General features: G+C 38.2%; 1 long non-coding RNA gene across 1 annotated transcript in view; it reads left to right on the forward strand.

Annotated features, from left to right (window-relative positions):
* LOC143693398 (uncharacterized) overlaps nt 1–26,921 on the forward strand; it is a 178,105-nt gene that overhangs the window by 89,081 nt on the left and 62,103 nt on the right. The gene's annotated exons all lie outside the window — the stretch shown is intronic.

Genomic DNA, 26,921 nt, shown 5'->3' on the forward strand with positions numbered 1-26,921 from the left:
CAGTCCATCTAAATGTCCAATACGGTTGTTTAACATGTTGTATTCCAGTTTGCTTGGATAACACATAGTATAAGGGGACAGTTGGATGCTTCCATATTAAATTATTATTCCTCCAATATAAGCAGAAATATGAGATTTAATATGACAGCACGTCCTTAAAACTAATGTAAATTTTTATTCAATGTTGGAGGATGGAACTAATTTTAAGCAAAAAACAACCTGAGAAAAACCTATTCCCAGCTTTAGAAGTTTCAGAAAGCTAGGACTGGTGAGGAAATTTGGTATACGATGTTGTGTTTCTGAAACACTGGAACTTTTGAGAATTTTTGGATAATCCCACAGCTGATAAAACATACAGAAATTGCTAGTGGTAACAATCCTTTTTTCTTCCTGTAAAAGATACTCATCACCCAGGTCAACCAGCAGGGAGAAAGACAGTCTAGGAAAGACAGAATTTGTGGAAGTGTTTGGCTCCAGTATGAGTTGTTATTGAGAGATACCATCTTAGCAGAGGCAATAACACTGAAGGTTCAGCAGAGACATCTGTGGCAGCTCAGTCCAGAAATATCCTGGCACACTTGCAAAGCACCAGCTGAAATGCTGCTGTGGCAGATGAGGAAGCAGTTTGTAAGACACTACTAGTATATAATTGCTGAACACATGTTCACAGAGCAGACCTCACCAGGCTTTGCTGTAATTCTAAACCAGAGTCCCAGTACTGGTAAAGAGTAAAAGGAAAGAGACCACTTAATTGGCACAGTGGAGGAGCTTTCCAGAAGTTACTCTTGGCAAATAGCTCAAGCAACATGCTGGGATTTGGTATCTGACAAGTGCCAGTATCTAAAAAGAAGGAAGCCAAATTATTTCAACAGCAATTGCTTGCTTCACTTGGTTTATGAAAAGCCTAAAAGAAACTTTCTAATTTAACATTGAGAGTTACAATTTTTTTGTTTTCATGATAAACAAATATTAAAACAGAGGCTGAGCAGCTAAAAGACCTGCTGGAGGCCAGAGGTCCCCATGTCTCACTAAATGAATACCAGTAGAATGTATGTTTCACAAAGGGCTTAGTGAATTTCACCTCAGTAAATTTTTACAACAGCAGCAAGGCCAGTCAAGGCTTCATGTTTTTTCTTACACGTAAACATAAAAGATGGGTCATTTGTGTCAAAGTGAAATGAATCAATAACTAAAGAAGAACTTGATATATTCAATCTATACTGTACTTGTGTATCCTGTTGCTAATATAAATGTTTATGGTATTCAGTGAACAGTACAGTCTTAAAAACATACCTACAGCTTGAGTTATTAAATTTTTTTAGAAAACCGAAGAAAAAGAGATACTCAGAGCTCTGCACTCTGGATTCAGTTTGACTTTAGAGTTTGGCACTGGAAAGGGGCTTTCCCTTAGGTAAAATGATCATATGTATGTTTATAAGGATAGTTGCAAAACATTTCTCTAAAGCTGCTTTTTCTACACAAAGTGGAAAAAAGTGTATGGGAATTGGTGATGAGTTCTGACACCAGGAATGTGATCTACCATGTAGCTTTTGCCCCTGCATAGTGTGGTGAGTTGATCCTGGCTGGACACCAGGTGCCTACCAAGATGATCGATCACTTCCTTCCTCAGCTGGACAGGGGAGAGAAGATAAAATGAAAGGCTTTGGGTCAATATAAGGGCAGGGAGAGTCACACACCAGTTACCATCTCAAGCAAAACAGACTCAACCTGGGGAAGTTAATTGAATTTGTTACCAATCAGACTAGGATAACAAGAAATAAAACAGATTCTTAAAACACTGTCTCCATCCCTCCCTTTTTCCTGGACTTAACTGAACTGCCAAATTTTCTGCCTTACCCTCTTATTGACACGGGTTCATGATAGATGAGGGCTGCAGTAACAGAATCACACATTGCCCCTGCTGCTCCCTCCTTCTCAGAGGGATGACACCTCACACTCTTCACCTACACCAACACACTTCTCCTACTCCTCACACAGTTCTCCACAAACTTCTTCTACATGGGTCCTTCCCACATACTGCAGTTACCTCTCCACTAAGGGTCCCTGCCATGGGGTACAGTTCTTCAGAAACAGATTGCTCCAGCATGGGATCCCTGCAGGTCCACAGGTCCTGACAGAAGCTGGCTGCATCATGGGCTTCCCATGGAGTCACAACTTCCTTTGGGACCCACCTGCTCCAACATGGCCTGTTCCATGGGCTGAAGGTGGACCTTTGCTCCATCATGGACCTCCGTGGCCTGTGGGGGCACAGCTGCCTCACCATGAGCTGCACCCTGGGCTGTAGGGGAATCCCTGCTCCAGCAGCTGGAGCAACCCCTGCCCCTCCTTCTCCCCTGACCCTGGTGACTGCAGAGATGTTTTTCTCACATATGTTTATTTTTCTCTTCTCTGGCTGCAATTTCTCTTGTGCAATAGCTGTTTTCCCTTATTCTTGCAACATTATCCCAGAGATGCTGCCACCATCGCTGATGGGCTCAGCTCTGGCCAGCAGCAGGTCTCTTTGGAGCCACCTGAAGTTGGCTCTATCAAACTTGTGGAGGAAACTGCTGGCAAATTCTTACACAACCCAACCCTGTGCCCTTCCCAACACTCCTAAACCTTGTCACTCAAACCCAATACACAGGGTTATCTGAATGGGTGCTTTCCTGCCCTACTCCATCAGACCACAGTCGCCATTGCTTCTGAAAGATAGTAGAGGTGTAGTTTTTCACATACAGGATGACTTTTCCTTCCCCAAACTATTTGTTGTTCTCTTCTCCCACCAAAGACACCCTCAGCATCTTTCTCTCAAGGTTGTGTACGTTTCTTCATGTTGTGTCAAACTATCCTTCTTTGTCAATGACCTGAGTTTCTTTCAGCCAGATTTGTCTGCAGGCATAACCCTTCTCACACAGCAAATACTGTGCCACAGTCTTCCTTGACAGCCAGTTCTAGTTCCTGAATGCCTTGAGGTGATGCTGATTAAGTTCGCCAGCTTGAATAAAGCCAAGCCAAATTCAGATCTTATGAGACCTTAGCTTTGTTTGTGCTGACTGACACATGAAAAATGAACCAGGAAAAAAATAGTTGAAATAAGCAGGCACACTCGTTTCTGCTGACTGTTGAGGTTTACCATTAAAGCCTTCAAACCCTAGCTTGTTACCCCTCAAGACTGGGGGATGAAGAGATTGAGAGCAACCCTGCTGAGGAGGACTTGAGAATGCTAATGGATGAAAATCTGTCTATGGCTCAGCAATGTGTGCCCACTGCCCAGAAAGCCAAAGTCTCCTGGGCAGCATCAAAAGCAGCGTGGCCAGCAGGGTGAGGGAGGCCCCCTCCTTCACTCTGGTGAAACTCTACCTGAAGTTCTGTGCTCAGTTCTGGTCTCCTCAGTATAAGAAGGAAACAGATCTGTCATGGTGGATGCAGAGGAGAGCTACATAAGTTATAGAGAGCTGACACAGCTTTCCAATAAGGACAGGTTGAGAGACTACTTAAAGGAGGCTTATAAAAAAGATGGGACCAGATCTTTTAAAAGGTCCTGCAGCACTAGAACAGGTATTGGTTCTAAAATGGAAGAAGTTCAATTCAGATTAGACATAAACACTAAAGTTTTATGATGGAACTGGTTGCTCAGAGAGGTGGTAGAGGCTCCATCTGCAGAAATATTCATGGTCTGGTTAGAGCAACTTTATCTGGCTGAAGATGTCTTTGGCCATTGCAGGAGAATTGGACTAGACAACCCTTAAAATTCCCTCCCAACGCAAACAGTTCTGTAATGTTCAGAAGTTGATTCACAATAAATTTTGAGGGAAAAGTGGTCAGTACCTGTACCTGTAGGTATGATATATACCCTCCTATGAAACTTAGACAGTGATTAGTTTTTTGGCTCAAGATGTAGAGAAATCCAACCACATCTCAGGGCAGAGGATGTCTCAGAGCAGAGGCTGCAGTGGGTTGTGAAACAGCAGCAGCGTGGATCTGTTAGCAGGACCTTGGCAGAAGTGAGATGTGCCAGGGTCACCTTGATTCTCAGGAGGGTTTCTTGGTGCCTGCTGAGCTCCACACGGACAAGCACAGGGTGGCTGCCACTGTTTGGAATATTAGCTCGAGAGCTCAGCTGAGGGTACACTTCACTACTCATAGACACACACTCAGCAAACAGGTGGTGTCAGTGTACACAGACTTTCTTGGAACCTAAAGATGCTCTGGAAGGCAAATGCAAAATTGTATGGACTATAGCTGACTCTGGGAAAATCTTGCTCCAGTGTGTGCCTGCAGTAGGACATTATTTCCATGGCTTGGGTATATCTGGTTCCACGGCAGTCACAGCTTTATTCTCTCACCTTTTTTTTACTGATATAATATACCCTTTAGACTTTGAATTATTCCACTTAGACAACACAGGCATCTCAGTTTAGGATAACACGTGGTAAATTCCAGGATAATTTTGTAGATAAATCAAAACTTTCTGAGAAGTGTTTGTCCATAACAACTCTTTAATATTCTTTAAAATATATGTGTGTACTTTATTATTGTTTTAATAGGGTTGGGGCTGCTAGTACCTTTGTTTTCCATTGCTTTTCCTTGCTTCCTTAAGTAGCTGAATCCTATATTCTGTAAAATTTAGGCATATGTCTTCAAAGAACACTGGCCTGCCTGCGTATCAGACATTTGAGTTGGTAGCAGCTGGGAGAAAATCAATGAGTGGTACCCTGTGCTGTTATAATGTCAAAGCTAGAGTGGGGTGGAGAGGGTGCTTATATTCACAGTCTGTTTAAAAGTGGAATGTATCACATTTTTTAAACTTGTTCTTTTTACTGAAAGGGTTTTTTTCCATTTTTCTATTTCAGAGATGAAGTCTCTGGCAAAGAGTAGTGTGAAATTTTAAACAACTTATTTTGAAAAACCATAGGTCTCTAATTATATCTTTAGTTCTTAATTATTTTAAATTCTTTATTTAACTCAACCTATTGAGTCGTTTGTTGAAATAACAAAATGTGCATGTGCAGTTTCTTTCTCACATGGGATAACATAATGGGAAAACTAGAGCATGCTATGCCAGGAGAAGATGGTATTATGGCATGCTGCCATCACCTGTCCGTGGCTGTCAAAATTCTTGGTGCAGTGTTTATCACACTGTGTCCATGTATTGATGTGCTCTTAGGTACCATTCATGTGTGTAAATGTGGGAAAAGTGCTGCATGTACTATTTCTATAGGGATCTAGTAATCAACCGTTTGCCTTATACTCAACATTGAGGTTCTCATTCTAAGAATCAATTGCAGAGCTCAAATGTTGTAATTTGGATATTTTCTTTCAGGCATGGATGGAGTGTCTGCATCAGCACTGATCTTAATACACTCGGCAGCTTAGTCAGAAATGAACGTAAGAAAAGACTAAATAAAAAACATGGCCATTCCAGTGATCTTAGCTGTATCAAAAGAAAGTAATCTCTCCCATTTAATGTGTCTTGTGCCTTCAATTAAATCAGATATATAAACAGTTTATGTGACCTTGGATGGTATGGTGGCAAGAAAAACTACAAGCGAGGAAAGAATTAAAAGAGCCAAAGATAATCTAAACTGCTTTTCAGCAGACAGTGCTGACAGCAACACAATAAAAACACCCCCTCCTAGAAAAAATTGATGATCTTGAAAATCATCACAGAAGATCTAATCTTGACTCCTTTTGGTATGCCTACAATTGGAAGGCTGCTGATGCACCGGGGTTTCTGGGCAGAAATCTTTACTCTGCATCCTGATTATTTGCTCTGTGCCTGAAAATTCCATGGAAAAAAACAGGCCTTATAAACGTTCATATTTTTCCACCTTGTTTTCTAAATGAAAGGATGAAAAAGTTGCCACATTGTTACTTCTCCTTTCTGTAGACCAATTTTGTTCTTCCCCATCCCTGAAAAGATTCAGCTGAGTTAGAGGACAGGTGAAACTACGCTGGGAGGAAAAAAATGAACTCCACTAATGGAAAAGCCAAATAATGTCCTTTGTTTTCATAGTGATTTTGATAGACTGGGTTTGAGGAACAAAGGGATAATTTACATTTGGTATTGCTAAAGATGAAGAATATTTTTTCTTCATTTTAGAAATAAGTGGTAACTGTAAAAGAAGAGAATGAACAGTCTCTAAAACTGATTTCTGAAAAGTATAAATAAATTTTATTAAAAAATCCTTCAGAGTGATTTTTTCTGTCAATTTTTTATTAATCTCATATTTTCCAGTAACTTGAACAAAGAATAATTAGATTATAATACTGTGTAAGAACTTGATATTTATGCTCAAAAATATTGCATATCTTTCCTCAAGATTAAACTGCTTATATTTAAAGAAATAATATCTCAAGTTATAGCATTTCATTATGGGATTCTTCCATATCAAAGCCAGGTTTGCAGCATTTGTATTCTGTGAGTTACAATATTCTGTATGGTGTTTTAACTTGGTTATGAAGGAGACAAGCTCATCAATAGGGAAATGGTTATTGCATTATAAGTAAATAAGTAATGGGAAAGGAAGATAAGAAACCTCCTTCTGACATCTCCCCTGGCCATAATCACCTTGTCCTGATATTCTATTTGCTCTTTTTTCCTTCCACTTCATACCTTCAGCAATTCATGAGGAAATTTTAGAAAAAGATAATCTTCAGGCTGACAGAGAAAGTATGACCACCTTTATGAGATTTATGGAGTTTATGTGTTTTTTGCTCCTTTAGCAAAAAGAAAAAAGGAAAAATAGTGTCATTTTTGTAGTGGTTAACACAGAATAGAATGAAAAATCTGCCCAACCTCTTTCTGATTCCCTTTCTACCCTCATTATAAAGATGTCCCTATATTAAGTCCTATCATCTGACTGTAAAAGACCTAAATGTATCCCCCTTGGCACCCACTGTCAGGCATCTTTGTATAGTAGAAGAAGAGGAGTAATTGGCAATCCTTTGATGATACTTGATTTTCCCTAATGGAATAGTTGTAGAATTCTTCGAGATGTCATTAATAATTGTCAGTATGGGAACTGTTACTGCCTGAAAAGCCCAGGAGCATTCAAAGATGTAATGGAAGTACGGGCAGCCCTTCCAGCATATTTTTCTTGTCCCAGGAACACTGCTGAATTAGCTGGAAAGGCATATGGACTTTTTATTTTTTCTTAGTGTATGCAATTGTTGTAACAAAATGTCAAACTGTGAAAAATTACCATTGAAGTTAATCAAAGGCTCTTACAGCAGTAAGACCTGAAGGATTTAACTCAGGAGCAATTTATGGTTTCAATCTGACTACACAAGACAACCTTGTAGTTTTGCAAAGGTTGTCTTTATAATCAAAATTGGCTGCTACCTTATAAAAGTGCAGAAATAAGTTTGTGAGGAGGTTATCTCAGAAACAAATGTGTATGGTAAAGAATTTTATTTAATTATCAAATTGAAGACTAATCAGGGAAGAGATTTAATATATATCCAATACCAATTGGTCTGTTTTTAGTCACAGTGACCTAAGATCAAGAGCCATCCTCTGAGGACACCAAGTTTCATTCTCAGTCAAGCAAAAGGCATTTTTGCAAAGTAAACTTTATTGAGCTTTAATTAAAAGCAAGACTAGTCTACATGACGCTTCTGAAATCCATGTTCAGATGATGTAAGAGTATAGTTGAACACCACATTTTACTTATGAAATGTGTAATAGTAAAACTACTTTGGTGCAGATGCTGTTCTGATTTAGAAAGTAAGTTGTGAGTGTGGGTGGTAATATTTACTATTTTCAGACAGTATAAATGCCCAGAAAAAGTTACCCATGATCTTAAAATGGCATTAAGTGGCATTTGGAGTTATGAAAAGACTAATTATTTGGGACTATTAGACTAAAGAAAGATCCTTGTGACTGACTGAAACTTGGTATAGTTTGATGATGTTGCCATGTGGAAATATTTCATTTTATATTTTGCCCACTTTAGATAAATAGATAGTGATACTTTTGTTATCTATCAGAAGAGTGGAGTATATAGATGTGAGCAAACAAAATATGGCACAAATGTTTTTTACAGACTGTTGTCACAAATGTTTTCAGGAATCTTAATTATAATATTAATTTAAAATAATTAGTGCTCTAGATCACATGATGGTATTAATTGGTAAAGAGGGGTGGAGTGGAAGGAAATACTGGCAAGTGGTGTAGTTCCTCCTCCTGATATTCAAGTGCTTCTGTACAAAGGCAGAGTGTGTTCTTAGTCTGCAGACATCTGAGAAAGTTGTCTTTGCTATTGGCTACTGGTCTCCTGAAATTTCTTATCTCCAAAGATGAAGTTTACCTAACTGACACTTAACAGCACCATCTTACCTTTGGAGACCACTATTAAAACCAAAAGGTGTGGTGAGGAAGAATAATATAGTTGTCAGCTCAACTGTGAACTTCACTAGCTGAATGCTGTGTACCAAAGCAAACAAAATGAAATGATGAGTTGTTTTTTTAGAATAGAAAACCTGAATGATAGTGTCAGAAGCAGTTTTCCCAAAGCAACTTACTTATTGGAGGCAAAAAACCCCAAAAACAACCAACAACAAAAACCCATTCTAAAACTGTAAGCATGAATGCTGCTGAAAGAGACTAACACAGGCATTTCAGTGAGAGAGATTTCTTCAGGAATCTCAGAGGCAATGGTAGTTCAATGGAGTGTCCATCCTATGTGTAGCCTGTTGTCAGGAAAAAGGGTAGAACAATATGAGGAGGAGTTTGATGAGTAGTTACCCTGAGAGAATGAGTGACAGACATAGTTTGTTTCAGTATCAGAATACATGTTGAAAATTTAAGAAATAGTAAAACATGGGGTGATATTTTTTCTTATTGCCTAATCAATCTATGATACAGCAGCTTGAGATTTTAAAATGAAAAACATTATTCAGACAAAGGGATTTTTGCAGTAAACATCCATCTTCAGCTCTGCCATGTATGTGTAATGTAGCCTTTGAGAGCTAACTTAAGACTGTAAGCAGTGAATAGTGTCATCAGAGAGTGCAAAACTGTGGAGAAACTGAAAGCTGTGTCTATGTTACAGGTAAGTCAATATACATTTAAACGACATTGCTATAACTGCCTGAAGACAATATGAAAATATTACTAGAGTCTGGATATGACAAGTGACATTTTTCAGTGTTGAGCTCAAGTTGACATATGAATAGAGATGAAAGGAGGAAAAAAGGAAATTCTGCTATTCATCAAAAACTGGAAAGCACATAAAACTGTCAGCTGTAAGAAGAAAAAAAAATGGTTATTGCCTTCCTTTTCAGTTGCTGCTGCTTAAGAGCCAGCAGAATAAATATTACCCACCATCCATGAAAACACTAGTGGAGTTGTTTTATATTTAATACAACTAGATTTGGTATCTGGGATCGGGCTGTTTGGGGCTGGCATGTTAAAATTTCCGACTAGTACAGAAGCATTCCTCCAGGTCTGCATTGCTGACCATTTCAAAGGCCTCTTTATAGAGCTCTCCCAGTTACTCTTGTTTGAAGAGCAAAAATATACAAGAGAATATTTTCTTTGCAATCAGTCTTATCTCATTATTTCAACTGAATCTGGAGATATTTAGGACTTACAGAATATAAAAAAAGGTAGTGAATGTTAATGAATGGAAAGCGTTGATGTGATGTTTTGCTCTGGCTGTATTCCAGGTATCTTCCAAAGCCATCCTATCACTCCACTCTCCAGCTGGACTAGGGAGATAAAAGAAGACATTGTGGTTGAGATAAGGACAGGGAGGTCACTCACTGAGTACCATCACAGGCAAACAGACTCAGCTTGGGAAAATTAATTACATTTATTTCCAATCAAATAAGACCAGATACTGAGAAATAAATACAAACCTAAAACACCTTCTGCCCACTTCTTCCTTCTTTCTGGAATCAACTTAATTCACAATTCTTCCCTACCTCCTCTCTCCACATGACGCAGGGAGATGGGGAATAGGGGCCATCGCCAGTTCATCAAACATCTCTGTTATGGCTTCCTCCTCACATTCTTTGCCTGCTCCAGTGTGTGGTCCTTCTCAAGGGAGACAGTCCCCCACAAACTTCTCCAACAGCAATCCTTCTCACAGGCTGTAGCTCTTCATGAACTGCTCCAGTGTGAATATTTTTCCACAGGCTGCAGGTCCTCAGAAAAAGGCTGGTCCAGTGTGAATCCTGCACAGGGTCACAAATCTTGCCAGCAAGCCTGCTCCTCCACCTTCCATGGCTCCGCAGGTCCTACCAGGAGCCTGCTCCAGTGCCACAGGGTCACAGCTTCCTTTGAGCATCCACCTGCTCTGTGTGAGATGCTCCATGCACTGCAGGGGCACTTCTGCCTCACCATGGTCTTCACTATGGGCTGCAGCACAACCTCAACTCTGGCCCTTGGAGCACCTCCTCCCCTCCCTCACTCACCTTGGTGCCTACAGAGTCGTTATTCTCACATACTCTCTCCCCTCTTTGTGTTTGTTTTTATAGGGGGATTATTTTAGCCATCTTAAATATGTTACCCCAGAGTCAATACCTCTGCTGCTGAGGGCTCAGCCTTGCCCAGCAGTGGGTGTGTCTTGCAGCCAGCTGGTGTTGGTTTTATTAGACATAGGCAAAGTTTCCTCTTTTCACAAAAGAGAAGCCTTCCCCACTCCAAAACCTTGCCACACAAATATAATACAACTGGTGAAAGTGAATGCAGTCATGCAAATGAACTCAAACTTCCTCAATATGACTGGACAAAACTGATGATCAAGAGCTGCAATTGTCAAGTAAATGCTGAAGCTTACTCCTTCGTGATGGAAAACCAAAAGAGCATAGATGAAAAATTTGTTATTTAATGAACCATCTTTTTAAAATAGATTCCTCAGACAAAAGTTGAAAACTGTTCAGCCATTGTCTGTTCAGTTGTGCAATGTGTGGCACATGAAACCAAGACTGGTTATTTCAGTCCAGTTGCTGATGAACAGTTGCCTGCATGATTAAAAAAAACCCTGATGTTCAGGGGTGTTGTATGCAATCTTAAGAGTTGTACCCAGAACTGTATAATCTCCAGCACGTGACGTCTTGCTATTTAGAATGGCAAGGAAGTAGAGGACCAGCTGAGATGGTATCAGGGAGTATTCTTTTGTCACTTCAGAAGTGAAACTGCTTCTGTGAAGAAATAAAACTTCAGCTGTTGAGCATGGGACTCCAGATCTTATTCGAAGTTCTCAGAGATTCATGGTTAAATTCAAAAGCAAACTTTTGAACTGAAAGTACTGTACAAGGGGAGGAATATACTGAGCCTTTCCCTGAATTTATAACACTGAATGTCTCATCAGGGACAATACACAAATCCTTGCAAGACTTGCAGCATGGCAGTTCACTGCCCTAGTCAACAACCTGTAATCAAAAGTATAATCCCATTGACTTTACAGTGCTTGTGTCAAGCATTTCACTGAAGCATGGATGTTAAAATTAACACAAGCCTTAAACTTTGAAGGGAGCCAGGATTTGACATTCATTAAAAAGGAAAGTTAGGACTTGGGCACTGAGTTTCAGCATCAGATTCTGCTCCAAGAGATTATAAACACAGTGGTTAGGCATTTTTTCATATGATTAAAGGCTTATATTGCTAGGGATTAATTGCTTTCCATTAGACTCTACCAAGACCTTGCTTGGGACCATAATTTGAAACAAAATGGCTGATTTCATGTGTCTTTTTACACATAGAAGAAAAGAGAAATATCTCAGTAAAGGAACCTGTACTGCAGATCTGCTGTCCTATAAAAGAGACAGCAATGTGTAGCAGCTACAAAAACCTCTGAACTTTGATATCTGACTCTGATGTTATAAAGTCTCATTCATTTTATTGCTTGTTGCACAGTGCCAGTCACATTTGAGATCTCTTTCCTGCTGTGTGAGATGATTTTGTCTAGTTGTTCCTTTGGGTTTTTCCATATTTTTCAATCACCAAAATGACAAGTGACTTAGTGTTTAGTTTAATGTTTTCTGCCATAGGTAAACATTACTTGATTGATTCAGTCATTAACAAGGAAAAGCTAGTAAGGGAAAAAAGGTGCTAAGGAAACCAAACTCAAGGAACCCCCTCAAAGGTGTATGATGGAGACTGTGTTTTGATTGAATTATTTTTGGTCTCTCCTGTTATTTCTGTGAAGCTCTTACATCTACTTGAAAAATCTCATCCAGCTGAGCTTGCTTTTAGTTGAAAAGACTAATGCATTGTGACACACAAGCAAGGTTTCTTGCACTTAGAAATTATCATTTTATTTGAAGGAAGCTCAGGGCTTTCACATTTCAGCCATGATTGTGAACACATATAAAATGTATTCCTCTATGGCAGCAACAAGCATAAAGTTTGGCAGCAGAGGATATGTAAATTCTGCTATTCTGCTAGAGAATAGACATTCTGCTATTCATACAATTTTTTGTCCTGTAAGTCTAATATACCTTTTTAATCTTGTTAACGTCACTACTCTTTTTAATCTTGTTAACATCACTACTTTCCTTAACTGGAATTTGATGGCTTTTTAAGGCACCTTAGTTTCATACAAAATTAACTCCCTTGCTCCATAACAATAATCATCATATGACTGAGATAATACTCTGATGGCCTATTTATCTTTAATTTATTTTGACATTACTACTGAGCTTGCGTAAAAAGACTAGCCTATATCTCTGCTCTAGTATTGCAGTCTGGGAGGATAAGAGAAGACAAGAAATGAATACATGAATAAGATACATGGATTATAATCTAGCCTTACCACCTATTAAGAGTTGAAATGAGCATTTTACTGTCTCTATTTAAAAGGTTCTTTTGCTGGTATGGTCCCTGCCAATTACTGTGTTGCAGGTGCCACTGGCATGGAACTTTATACCTGAAGAGTGCACAGAAATAGCTCGTTTTTCTGTCATGTAAAAAAGATAGAAACATTGGTTTGGTTCTGTGTGATTATTTCTGTGTTTTGCCTTACGTGTTTACTGTCCTTCAGTTTCTGAAAATTGTGTGCCCTTTTCTTAAAAGCTGGGCAGAGGCAAATATTTTTTGCAGGAACTGAGAGAAAACATCCTTTTGGTTCCCTTTGTGTTTAAGGATGATAGTAGAGAGATCATATCAACTCTACAATCTGTGCTCTCACCTAATCAGACAGTTTTGAAAAGAGGGCTAAACACAAAGGAAGTTGTAACTTCCCTTGGATTTTCAGACTGGAAATGTACTTTTTATTTCTGTCATCTTTGGTCCCATATAATCAACAAAGCCTGCTAGGACTTAGTCTAAGCCAACCAATTGCTCCTCAGAACTATGGATCATTCTCATATCACACTAAAAAAGTACAGTTTCCAGATTGTTTGTGAGTTAGAGTAGAAACCCTGATTTTAAACCAATTTATTTGTGAGACACTACTGAAACCTGGTGTCTGTGACACTGTTGCAGAATGAAAAGTCATGGGCAAACTTTAAACTAAAGATCAAGTTCTAAACCTAAGCTTACCTTTGGAGGAAACAGCATGTTATGCAAATAGCATCAGGATTAACCTGATCTATATGCCCAAAGAAACCCAAAAAATCTCACTTTATCCATATTGGCATATATTTTGCCATGTTATCTATTCTGTTGATAAAAACTGATCTTAAGTAAATAGACATTTGCATATTAATGTGGATTCTTAGCCTGAACAGCAAAAGATAATATTTTAAAAGTTCATCACATTTTGCCTTATGCTAAGGAAGACTAATCTTAGTATAGCCAGGACACCTGCCAAATGCAATGCCCGAGGAAAATGAAAAAATGTTTCTTTGTTATCTTTTGCTTGCCTATTATTTGGTTTGGGTTTGGTTTGACTAAATATGAGTTGTAGATTTGAAATGTGTGGTATTTATTGTCACAGCAATATTGTCTCTTAAAGCACTTGGTAGTCCAGCCACATATTTTGCTTTTGAAGAAAAGTGCCCTTTTCCAAACCCAAGGCCCTTTGCCATCAACAATTAATACACTGGCATTTGCTAACAGCTTAGTTAATATTTCAGTCCAGAATTTAGATACTCTGATATAACCTCTTCAGTTCCTCCAGCCTTTTGTGTTGTTTTTCACATTTCTTAGCCTGAATCAATGTGAAAGTCATCTTAACCTCAATGGTTCTGTAGCAGCACCAATGTTACTACCATAAATGCTTAATATTGTATTCCCAAAATTTTCTGTTTAGAATTTGATAAGTGTAAGCATTAGCCAAAACCACTTTTTAAAAATGAATAAACAAATTATATTTTCTATTGAGATACTTAAGCAAATCCCCTCCTTTATTATTACCTATGAAGACTATATGGCTTTTAGTTTTTAGTTGGCAAGATGTGCTGCATTAATGACAAATTGCACTAAGACATTCATATTGACTTTGGACTGTCTCTGAGTTATCAGGGCTTTTACCTAAGGAAAACAAATACTTTCTTAAAAGGATTAGAAATCTTATTTCAAAACAACATTACAGTACTGTTTTGGGACCAAAACCACATTCATCTCATTAAGTTAATAAATCTCTAAGTTGACAGTCTTCTCTAGATTAAATTTTGTTTGTTGGAACCAATTTTTATCTAAATATTTTAAGAAATATTGACTAAAAGATGGCAAGGTGTACATATTGTGAACAGCTCCCTGGAAAAAAAAGTATCTCTCTGTTGCTTCAGTATTACTTCCCTGCAGTGGAAGCAAATAAAACCAGTAAGAAATAAATGTCTGTAGCAGAAGAAATCTCACTCAGAGACCTAAAAGTCTACATACCAGAAAGTACACGGAGCTCTGTGTTCCTTAGTTGACCGCACTGCTCTGACACAGCAAAGTTCTCTGACAGTCTAGATCTGTATCACTTCACTCTGCAGAAACCAAGCTGCAACACAGATTGAGTTTCCTAGTCTAGCCACAGAAAAAGGGTGTTAGCTTCCATGTTTATGTGTAAAGTAATGTAGGTATTCAAACTGTCAGACACTGGATACTTTAGGAAGCAATTTTTCTGTAGATTAGAGCAAGTTTTCTGTTTAATTGGGTACTGGCATTTTTTAATATATTTTTCAGCTAGCCAAAGGGATCATTCTTGTGAGCTGGGAAACAGAAGAGTGGCACCTGCTTGAGAATGAAAACCATGAGCTGGCTTGTGTTTGCCCTGATATTGTTGATTTTTCTGAAGGCTCTGAAAAGCCCTGATGTACACTAGACAATCCGTATCAAAAACTTTTTCTGCCCTCATTAACTGCTACTGAATTTACAAAAGGATGAATAAAAGCCAGCCTCTGCTCTTGACTGACAAGGAGCTGTCAGCCTCCTGTGTTATAAGAGTGTACCTGGGCAGCCCCAGGGGCTGGTGCCCAGGGCTGGCAGTGCTTCCCAGAGGGATGAAATAAATGTTGCAGTCTGCAGAAAAGCTGTGGTAAAGAAAAAAACTGCAGTTATCAACAGGCTGCTGATGATGTGATGCAGAGTCTCACAGTGTATCTCTTTGTATCTGAATGTTTGTAGTATTTTTGTCATAAGTTCCACATGGAAAACCTTCTGCAGATGCTATTTTGCTGTTTAGGGTGCACAACATGGGAATGTCTTTCCCAAGTTGGCCATATGGTCAAGTGATCTGAATCTTGTGACCTTCTCCTCCACACCCTAAAAACTCACCCTTCTGACTGGGATTGAAAAAGACTGGAAAATAGGCATCAAGCTCCTGACTGCTATTCTTCCAGTGCATACTGCCCATCTTGTTTAATAGACAGCAGCACAGTGTTATTGATCAAGAATAACATATTCTTCCTCTAGATGCAGGAGAGGAATTTTTTTACCTGGAGAAAGGATGATTTACAATAGTTCAGTTTCATTGGTGTTGTCTTTCTGGAACACCAAAAAGAGAGGAATGCAGAGCTAGACATGATTTCTATGCTTGTAGTGGGATCTTGTGCTATTCCTCTAACTCTTTGAGTTCAGAGATGTAGCTTCTAATGACAGTAGGAGAAGGCTGGCCAATAGGCCTCCTTTTCTAGGTTTTGGGTTAGGATTAAGTAGCTCTTGATAATAAAAATTAGATGAGAATTTCCCTATCTGAACTACAGGTTATTTGTCTTTTAAATTCTCTAGTCAGTTTTTTCCTAGCTGAGAGGTTGTTCCTGTGAATTGTGAGTACAGTGGTTTGTTTCTCATTCCTTCTCTCCCTCAAGAGTGAAATCTTTCTCATTTATTGATTGATTCTTCATTAAACTGTTACAAAAATAATTCCTGAAAGAGTTTTTTACTTTTTTCCTTTTAAGTTAAAGATTCTTTTAAATAGGCTGAGCCTTGCTTAAGGACCTGAAAACTGTAAAAGAATAACATTTTCATGTATATCTGTGTACTACTGTATGGGAACATCTTAAGGAATCTGTTTAAAAATTATACAGACAGGAAATCCATCTGAGATCTACAGTGTATTCCAGCATGTAAAAATGGGCCTAGAAAAAGTGATTAATCCTTTTAACACACTGTGTTACTAGACAAGTTGTATTTTATTGGTATGCTAGTCCTAGGAAAATGCTGTGACAATTCCACAATACTAATCTGCTGAAGTTAAATTGACTCCCAAGATTTAGCTGGATGAGTGAAACATGAACATTAAAGTTAATCAGATGCCTGTGCAAAGAGTGACCTAATTATCCTGGATGATGTTATTGTCTTAGAGCAAACTGTTTTTACTTTTTCAATCTAAACAGTGAAAAGGATGAGTTGTCTTTGATATGCCTAGTCTTTGTATACGTAGGGAAATCTAGATCACATGCAGTAAAGCATGTAACTGCTTTACCAAATCCAGACTTTCATGCAAAAACATTACCTACTTGAGAACCCTAGGAAAAGCTTAAGGAGTCAACAGGAGATCCTGGAAGTACATGTTACAGAGTCATCCTTTAAAAAGCATTGATAAATTGTATTATATTGTTTGCAGCATTACCAAAGCCCTAAAAACACACTGAAGTTATTATTCTTCCATTATCTTACTTTACTTTTTCTCAAAAACTGAGTCCGTTTTAAAACTCATAATTTTTTATTCAATCTATAAAAGTCTATCTTGGGGTCCTCTCTTTTTTCTTTTTTTTAATATAGGATTAAAATCACTGCTTAGTAGAAGAATAGAAGCAGATTGTGGGGTTTTTTTGTTTTCAGTTATGTGATGTTCCTCTCCTGATCAAGAAGATAAAAAAATTAATCCTTGAAATATCTTTTTCTATCTTTTTTCACTGGAGGCATCGTGAGTGCCTTTCCTCTAGCCGAGTTGGGTTTTTTTTGTCCCTAAGGGGCAAAGAATCCCCTTCTTCAGACTAAATTCAACAGTTCAGTATGTGATATTTTCCCTTAGAAGGGAAAGTTTCTAAAAGCTAAACCTATATAGAGAATTTAAACTGCTCAGTGTGATCACAGACTTCATCCCATATGCCATGATTCCAGGAAGAATGGAATGGAAGGCAGGTCCCTAATGTGATTGTTTTTAATTATTTACAATGCTGAGTGTTTTTTAATGGGACTTATGTACCTCTGCTTCAGATAATTTCTCCATCTCTTGCCTTCAAAACTCAAGAAATTGTAGGGTTGCAGCATAGTTCAGCACTAATACTCCTTCTTCCAGCTCTTAAACACTGATGATACTTAATTGGAAGATGTGATGGATATTCAGACTTGACACCTTTTAGTTTCTTTTCTGTTTCTCTCTCTCTTTTTATTTTTAATACATAGTTTTGTTGCTCAATTGAAATCTATGATTCTTTTACGTGTCTCTGCAATGCTAACAAGCTTGAAAAGTAAAATAATACTTAATAATCTAGTAATGATGTATAACTTGCAAAACAAAGACCACAACTGTTTTATATTTTACTTTGGGTTCAGATGAATATACAACCCCATCTCAGCCTTAATTTGTAATGAGTTTTCCTCTGCTTTTCAGGGCTTTATAGACAAAAAGAAATTTTCTCCCGTTTCTCAAATTCATACATATCCTTCTCATACACATTCTTTTTTACATGTTTTTTTATGCTCAAAGCCCTATAAGGAGAGGAGCAGTATCAGCCTCTTACAAATGAGGAAACTGAGGCACAGAGCTTGGTAGAGGCCAGTCATCTCTAGCAGGGATGTACACAGCTGCAGGGAGACCAAAGTTTCCAGAGTCCCATGAAAGTGATCTCAGTAGTGGACCAGTCTGGGAATCCTTCTTAAGAAGAGCACTCCTTATTAGCTAGTTTTTTTCTATGCTTGCACTAGACTCAGCTGCTTTCTTGAAGCATTATTTACATGAGGATATTGCCTAGCACATTGGCTTACTTAGGACTTGATATGGTGCATTCTGCTAGTTTGGGACAAACATGAATTCATGCAAATATCTATAGAGAAAGCATATTGAAAAAGAAAAAAAAAGAAAAAAGGAAAGTGATTTTAATGTGCCTTCCCATGTGGAAATTAGCCCATTCCCTGTGCTGTTGTACAGTATAATTTTTTCCTTTGTATTGCATGACAGAGAATGTTGTTTCTTTTCCCTGACTCACTGATACTTGAGAAGAGCAATTACAGTAATATATTTACATTTTTAGGGAACTATAAAAGTGTGTCAAACACAAATATTTCACCTGATTGTTAATGTTCCAAACAGTAGGGTGTGCAGAACAGTCTTGACAAGAAATGTATGGCTAATGTGAGATGAGTTTTATGGATCTGCAAAAATAAATAAAAAAATAAATCTCAACAGAGCAAAAAATATTAATATTTAAAAGCAAATACTAGAACATAACTCAGGAGGTGACAGCATATGCAGCTAGTGTGACTCATGCAATAAGCTCCCCATATTTATAGCTGGCTCTGAGTATGGTTCAGAAATGTCTGCTGTTTTGAGCATGTCCTCACTTTTGTATATCCCAGCATGGCCCCTTCTAGCTAAGTCCAGCAAGAGGAAATACTCCTCATTTCTTTCAACAAAAGCAGAACAAGTTTGAGTGTCCCTTCATAAAAGATAATAAATAATATAAAGAAAGATCTGGGAAGTGAATAAATAAAGCCTGGAGCAAGCAAGCTTCTCTTTACAGCCAAACTGCTGGCACTGGGATGCTCAACTGGCTATTATTTTGTACTAGAACATTTGGGAAACAGAACAGCAGAATTGAAAGGCAGGTGACTTAATATCTTTCAAGACCACTATTTGGATAAGGAAATTTTCTCCTTGTGCAAATGCTAATGCCTGCATGCTTGAATTTTGTACCCGATTGATGAGGGTGATGCTTTCAAAGTATTATCATTCCTTGGTGTATTTTCTACATGTTAATTGGGCACTGGTATAAGGGAGAAGAATCTGTGTGCAGTACAGAATTTTTATTTTGACTAGGTGTAAGCCTATAATTTTTCAGCTGTGTCTGAGCAGTACTTTCAAACACATCCTTAAATGCCTTGTGGGGTAATACAAACCTGTAGTCTAAAATCATAGTTCTTTTGAGATATTTTGCTAAAAATGGTCATTGTGCTACTATGAAGAAAAAAGAGTAACTGAATGAACAACACTCCATTAAACTAAAGAGGTTGTGTGAGCATTCTAATTATTGTGGGCAAAACTGATTAACTTAGTCTCATACTCTGGACACGTATTTATGCAAATTGCAAGAAAAGGAGAAAGGAATCCTTTCTCCGTTATGAACTCATCAGGGCCGGGAAGCTCGCAGTGGTGGATTAGTCTGGAAAAATTAGGAGTCAGACTTGGCTGTATTCTTTAATGGAAATATAATCAGCAATATATCTTGATGAAATGTGCACTGCCATCACATAATACCCACTTGGAGGTGAAGTAAGGGCTGGAGGCAGTAGTCCAAAACCATTAACATCCCCCAGGGTGAATATAATAGGATGATAAATGCTCGCTGGGAAAGGATTCATTTCAGTTTTCAAATGATTTTGAAAGTAGAACAGAAAGTCAGTAATTTTATATCAATTTAGTCAACCCATACTTTAATTCAGTAATGAAAGACTTTATGTCCATCCAACCTCAGTGTATATGTAATGCCTGAGTTAGGTGTTGGCATTATTTTTGTTAGCTCAGTTTCACAAAGGAAGGTGCCTGGGTAGGAATTCTTCCAGTGTACAAAGTGATTCATTCTTCTACAGAACAGCATCAATTGACTGAGTTTCTTTAATGGAACAGAATAGAAAGGCACAGTCCCTGGACAGATATTTGGGTCAATGGACTTGCCCTGATAGCATCCTTTCTTTTTATTTCTGCCAGGAGTGATAGGGTCTGGGATGGATCAGAAACAAATGTTCATCATGGATATTTTAAAACCCTTTAGAGAAGGAAGGAAATGGCTTGAATATTCTGGTTTTTATATGAGGATGCAGTGCTTTAGCAACTTATTTTTCAGTGAAAAGAAAATAATCATGCAAGATATTTGGAGGTTGTATAGATGCTGGGGAATCTTAGTACTTCAATTTACCTACTCTCACTACAGCAATAGACACCTTGTGGATGACTGCAGAAGAAACATTTCATTTTAATTGGATTTCTAAAGTGTCATTAACCCCAAAGGATTAAGTCTTCTGGAATATACACTGAATAGGTTATAGCAGAGAGAACAATATAATTGTGTCATTTGATTTTAAACCTTCATACTTTTTAAATCATCTGCCCCATTTTAAGGGATATGAAAGCAGAGAAAGCAGTTTCTCTGCTTTTGAATGGATATAAGAAAACGTTATTGCTTTGTCTGAAGTATTGGGCTTTGAGAGACATATTAAAAATAAAATTACTCTCTCATGAACTATCTTGCTAATAAATCAGAATCTGGTATCTACACTACTCATAACTGAAAAAATGGGGCATTTTTGACCTCTGCTTAGACAAATTATGCTGCTGCAAATGGATCTAAATTGACAAATATTTATGTATATACAATTAGTCACTTAGATTTCACCTTTCAGTCATTGCCATATTTATTGAGGAGTTTAGTTCTTCTCGGCAAGTACATCATGGACTTTGCAGTGTCTCAGCACACCTGAATCCTTGTAAGAGCAGATGTATCTAGCACACTGTTAGTAAAGTAGCAGCAAACACAAATCTGTGAGTTCTTACCTTTGACTTAAAGTAGAGAAGCTGCTTGAAGTAAGCTGAGTAGGAGTGATGACACTTGTACTACTCTCTACCTCTTTAGTTTACTGCCACCCTGAAGACAGTCAATAAAATTGCTGGTGCATAATATTTGTCTCTTACTACTATTTAGTGTCCTCTTATCAAAATTTAGGCACAACCCTTCCCACAAGCTCAAATTCTCTCTTAATGGTGTTCTTGTGCTTCTAGAAAATGGTCAACTTTTATCAGAGATTTAGGCATGCTTTAGCTTCTGGCTAGGTATGGTATGAACTAGAAGCCTGAGAGAAACAGTAATGAAATGTTTTTGTATTCAGAGTGGGCATTAAGTGTTGACTCCTAATGTCTGTCATTACAGTGTTGGAGAGAAATGCTAATAATGTGATAGGATGGAAGCAAACAAGTGGGTTGAATATAGCATGGATACTTAAGTTTTTTTTGTATTTGGATAGCTGGTGGATAAATGAGAATCCTTCTTAACTTTGTATGTATGTGTTGCTCATGTAGCCAAATGTCTTGCAGACTGTCAGGGAGTGGACAGCACTGCATGGTCTGGAAAAGATCAGTGCGTTGCAGGCAATGTGCCAGCAGGCATGAAAACATCAGTGTCAGAGGCATGGAGAAAAAAGGCATGTGGTACATCTCAGCTGTAGGAAAGGCAAGACTTGCTGATAGCAAAATCCACAAAGTCAAACATTACCTGAAAGGCCACTATGCTGAATCCCAGCCAACTTCAGTTCACCTAAAATATACAAATACTTGGGTTAGTTCTGGAGTCTGAGAGCTGAGCACAAGGAGTGCAAAGATGAATAATCTGAGTGGTAAATCCAGGTGTTCTGCATATTTCTTTCATTTGCTTTGCAATTGTGCCTCTTTCTGCTGACATTGTTGGCATGGTGGCTTTGCTTTTGTAGTTTTTGTACTCAGCTCTTGAACTTCCAGAGATCTGAGAGAGAATGGTTGCAGTGTATTATTAAGTGTAATATAAAGTACATTATTTAATAACTGTAGTGTAAAGTGTGTTATTATTCCTTCACGAGGAAGGAATTCCCTTTGTTAGATATGTCTCTCCCAAAGCCTTTTCAGGAGATGCCTACTGATGAGATTTGCAAAAGTAGTTGGCATCCATTTCAAAGGATTTGCTTAGGCCCTGAATCCTGCTATATGACATCCTTTAGTATTGCTACACCATTTTTCCAACAACTGAACTAAATACTTGTCTGTGATATGTCAGAGGTGCCTGACAGACTGCCACTGCTAAATTACTCAAGGCAGGTACCTACAATGACCATTCTTTCTGTTCAGTGATACAGGGAATGTGTTAGCCCTGGCTGAGAAAAATGTCAGACTTGTGGGAGAAGCAGAATCAATTGCCTGCAGGTAATGTCTTTCATTAAAGAACCTGTGAAAGAAATTCGCTCTCCCTGCAGAAATTCTCTACCACTATTTCCTATCAAGCCTCTCAGGTTTATCCTAGAGACAATCCTCTGGGAGGACTAATTGTGTGTAGATGTAATGGACTAGAAATCATTCCTTTTTTAGAATGCTAGATGAGTTGTAAGTGTAGTATTAAGCTAGCCTTTGTGCTTGCAAATGACCAAACTAGCCTCCTCCTGCTCACTTTTCCCAGATTTGGGATATCCAGAATTACAATTCAAATTTTAGGAGGATATTGGCGCATACAGCGACAATATTTTATTTATCCCCGCAGGAACATAAAAATGGTGTGAGGTTTTACATGATCTGCCTTTGAAGGCAAGGGTAATTTAGGTTCTTGCCAATAGGTTATTTGGGGTGGATTAGAATAAATTGACACAGAGTGATTGGTACTCATAAATATATCTGTGTGTTGGTTGCAAAGGAAAAGAGGTATGTAGCTACTTTTGCTATTATCTGCAGAAATATAGTAATATCAAAGCATAAAAGAAAGCACTTCAGAAAGGGTATAAGGAAAAGAAAGAGAAAGAAAGAATAAGAGTAAATATTAGAGAGGAAAGATAAGGAAAGATATCATCACTGTGGCTCCAGGGACAAGACCTGATGTTTGCAATTTTGGTGTCTGTTGTTTGTAGTGATGCTCACAGTCTTTATCTGTCAGAGGTGGGAGAAGCCCATGAAACACAAAGTTCAATGGGTTAATATACACTTCATTTTACATGGGAACATCCAGCTACTGCCCCTGGGGGGGCAGTTTTACACTGTCTGAGGCAACACTGCAAATCATGTGGAGGAGTCCTGTCAGAATTCAGGACATCCTTCTGGCTGTCCTAGATTGCCAGGACCCCTGCCATGGGGCTTAGAGACCTTGGCACAAAGCCCAAGATGCCTGTAGTTTTGATTGTGACCCATGGAGCAAGGTACCAACCTTATATGAAGAACTGCAAGCCACGACAGTTTAAGTAGAATGATAGTGAATTTATCACGAGGTGAAAAAGTAGATTTTTGGGGTTTTTAGAATGGGGGTTCAGGAGCAAGATGGAGGAATCTAGGTGTGTCCAGCCTTTCTCCTTCTTCTTCTTGGCCTCCATCTTCTGCGGTGATGTTGGCACTTTTAGATTGGTTTAGAGTAGAAGCTCACTGTCTAACATAGGTGATAGGTATTGGAAAGTAATTGTAAATATTGTACACATAGATTTTAGTATAAAATTATACTGCCCTGGGGGCAGGCAGAGTGCCACTGACTGTCTTGCTGAGTGGACCTCAACAGGCCAAGAGAAAGAATTTTATAGATAAGAAACAATAAACAACCTTGAGACCTAGAACTGAAGAGTTCTGACTCCTTCTTCGACCACCACGCTGGGAAAAGAGACTTTCTAATGTATCTCGGGGTCACTCTGACCAGTTAAAGTCCCGAGAGAGTCCTCTGGTGGAAGGCCCCAGAAATGAGTCTGGGGGCACTTCAGGGGTCTTTGATGGGTTATGACCCCTTCTAAGGCATGAGGGCTGCCTCCCTGAGCCAGTTATGCCCCATTGGAAGGGATGAATAGCTTCAGACCTAATTGTGAATGTCCTGGTGCTACCCCAGGTACAAGTTTTCCACATGATCCAGGTGTGTAAGGGAGGACATTGGCATGATAAAAACCATTATCCCACCTAGCAGGATCTGCCTTTTCACTCTTCCCTTACCTGACTCAGAACCCAGCTTGTTGCTAAACAAAGGTTGGTTTGTTGAGGTCATTCTCCAGTGAGGGATGTTTGCTTCCTCTGTCTTGTGCAGATCAGAGGTTTTGCCACCACACATAAAAAACTCTTATCAATCTCATTTGAGGGGTGCAAACCTGCCCTCAGTAAAGCACCTGCTGATTTTGCAGATGGCTGAATTTTTGAGTCCTTAACCATTAACATTTCAGTGTCTGTCAGATGTTTACTCATTTGACAAGAGACTATAATAAGAATTGTTGGAGAGCCAGCAAGCAGAGAAGTGGGTGATGTGATTAAATGCCTTTTCAAGTGATTTAGGTTATAGAAGTTTGAGAAAGGATGTGCTCTACCTATAAAAACTCTTTCAAATGCTCCTCAATAAAATAAATAAATTCTAAAGAAGAAATAGCTTAATATATCCTTAAAAGTGTTTGACAGTTCTGTGCTGTTTTTTTCACAATGGCATTTTGCAGCTGTAGCTGTATGGAGCTGGAGATGAGACCTGGGAGAACTAAGCTGAGGGTCAGGCTAGAGAAAATTAAGAGAATGGGATCTTAAAGTAAAACTTCCCTAGACAAGTTTCAGGTCTGAAAATGCTTGTTAGCCTAGACTTTACTATGGGAAAAAGAGAAAGTTTTTTCAACCAGAACCACTCTGGTCTGTACCTGTCCAGCCTCATGGACTGGAGAAAAAAGAAAGACTACATCAATTTTAGACAGCATTTTAGACTTCAGTGGGAATTAATTTTTTGGCTGGTCTGGTTTTATTGGTGACTTTTTAAAACTGAAGATAAGCTATTACTCCATCAAGGAAGTCCATTCCGTGAAAGGGCATTGAGGGAAGTGTTAATCTTCTGGATTCCTAAAATCTGTAGCACAAGTGCTATTGTAATTTTAATGTTTGAACCAGGCAAGATACCAAAGACTGCTGTCTGCTTATTTCACAGAATTTAGTCTGAATTTGAATTTCTCCAAATTCAAAACTCCAAGAATTTTAATTAGAAACTCTTAATTTCTCCCTCATTGGTCTTTCTTAATTTCTGAGCTTTAAAAAGTAGAGGGATTTAAGGATAAATAAATAAATAAATAAATATAATTTTTTATTGCATTCTGTTAAGCCTACAAGTAAACTTTCAAAGACCTGTGTTTACAGCTGCAGTGCTGAATTATCACTCAGAGTAAGAAAGACAGCTGAATTCCGTATGCACATTGCTATCAATTTTTGAGTATTGAGGATTAATTTACTACCACTTGCCTTAATGTTTTAGTCAAGAACTGTTTTTTATATTATAGACTGAAGTCTACAACTTCTTAAAACAAGAAGTTTTAGAAAAGACAAAAATGTCTCTCAGATGAAGAGGAGAAAAGAAGTATATGTCACCTTCGACTCACAATTCAGACTTTTGCAGCTGTCCTGTAGTCATGGGCAGGAGTCTAAAATAGAAAAATGGTGACTCAGTAGGAATAACATTATGCCTTGATGACCCTCCCAAGGATATTTTGAACTTTAAGTCAAGGCAAAGAAACACTGATTCAAATGCAAGGTGCCATATCTCTCCCCCTTTGTTGTATATTTTTCCTCTGAGGTTCCTCTTGCATCTGGTTTTTGAAAGTGTGCTGCATTGCTTAGTAAAACTGGGGATTAAGACAAAAATAAAAGTGGAAGAGCGATGATGAGTGTTTTATATTAAGGAAAAATTTTTGGAGGGAGAATGTAGCTGAGAATGAAAACGTGGGGAGCTGGAGCTCATTTCACCCACTGTAAAATGCCTTCTGCAAGGTAATGATGAAAATGTTTCTAACCCCCAGGATGAGGCTGTGAGTCAGCTAAACCCTCCTGTTCTGATCTAATAGGTCTATTGTAGTTTTTGACTGTGAGCCAGCTGTTCCATACAGAAGGCCCAAATTTGTCTTTTAGTAGTTGGGTGCAGTTTGCCAGGCAATGGTGTGAGTGAGGGGCTAGTGTGATGATGCAGAACGAATGAGTCCATCAGACTCCTTGGTTTATTTGCTGGAGTTTTTTTTCCAAAGGACATTCACTTTAAAATGTGCTCCATTTCTAATTATGTGGCCTAAAAGATTGAAGTCATGTAATCAAAATATTATCTTAATTACACTAATTACAGACCCTTATACTGAGAGAAATCTCAGGCTATTTCTAATGTGAGCAACTAATTAAGGTCTAGTAGAATAATGACAGCTTAATTGCTTAGGTTTGTGTGGAGGTATCAATTTAGAAAAAAACTTGTATATAACCTGCTATAATATGGTTAAAATAGTCATATTCTTAAGTGCACTTAAGATAAAATTACAGTTTCTAAATTGGTTTAATATCATCAGCCATCAAGGGAAGTATCTTTAACTTAGGGTTCTTTATTGAGAGCTATATTTGATAGAGTGTGCTTCTAGACCAATATGAGGTACTTGATTTGTAAAATAGGATAAATAAATGTACCTGTTTAATATAATAAATAAATAACTGAATGCTATTTATTATTAATTTATTTATAATTATTATATATAACATAATCAATATAATTAATTATATTAAATAATATGTATTATTATTTATACTTGAAAAGCTACTTTGCTGGTTTGAGTTTTCACTAGAGAATTACTTTTGAAACCTTGGGAAGGCAGTCAGTGAAGACTGACCTCTGATGACTTG

This window comes from Agelaius phoeniceus, chromosome 2 (assembly GCF_051311805.1).
Source record: "Agelaius phoeniceus isolate bAgePho1 chromosome 2, bAgePho1.hap1, whole genome shotgun sequence".
Taxonomy (NCBI): domain Eukaryota; kingdom Metazoa; phylum Chordata; class Aves; order Passeriformes; family Icteridae; genus Agelaius; species Agelaius phoeniceus.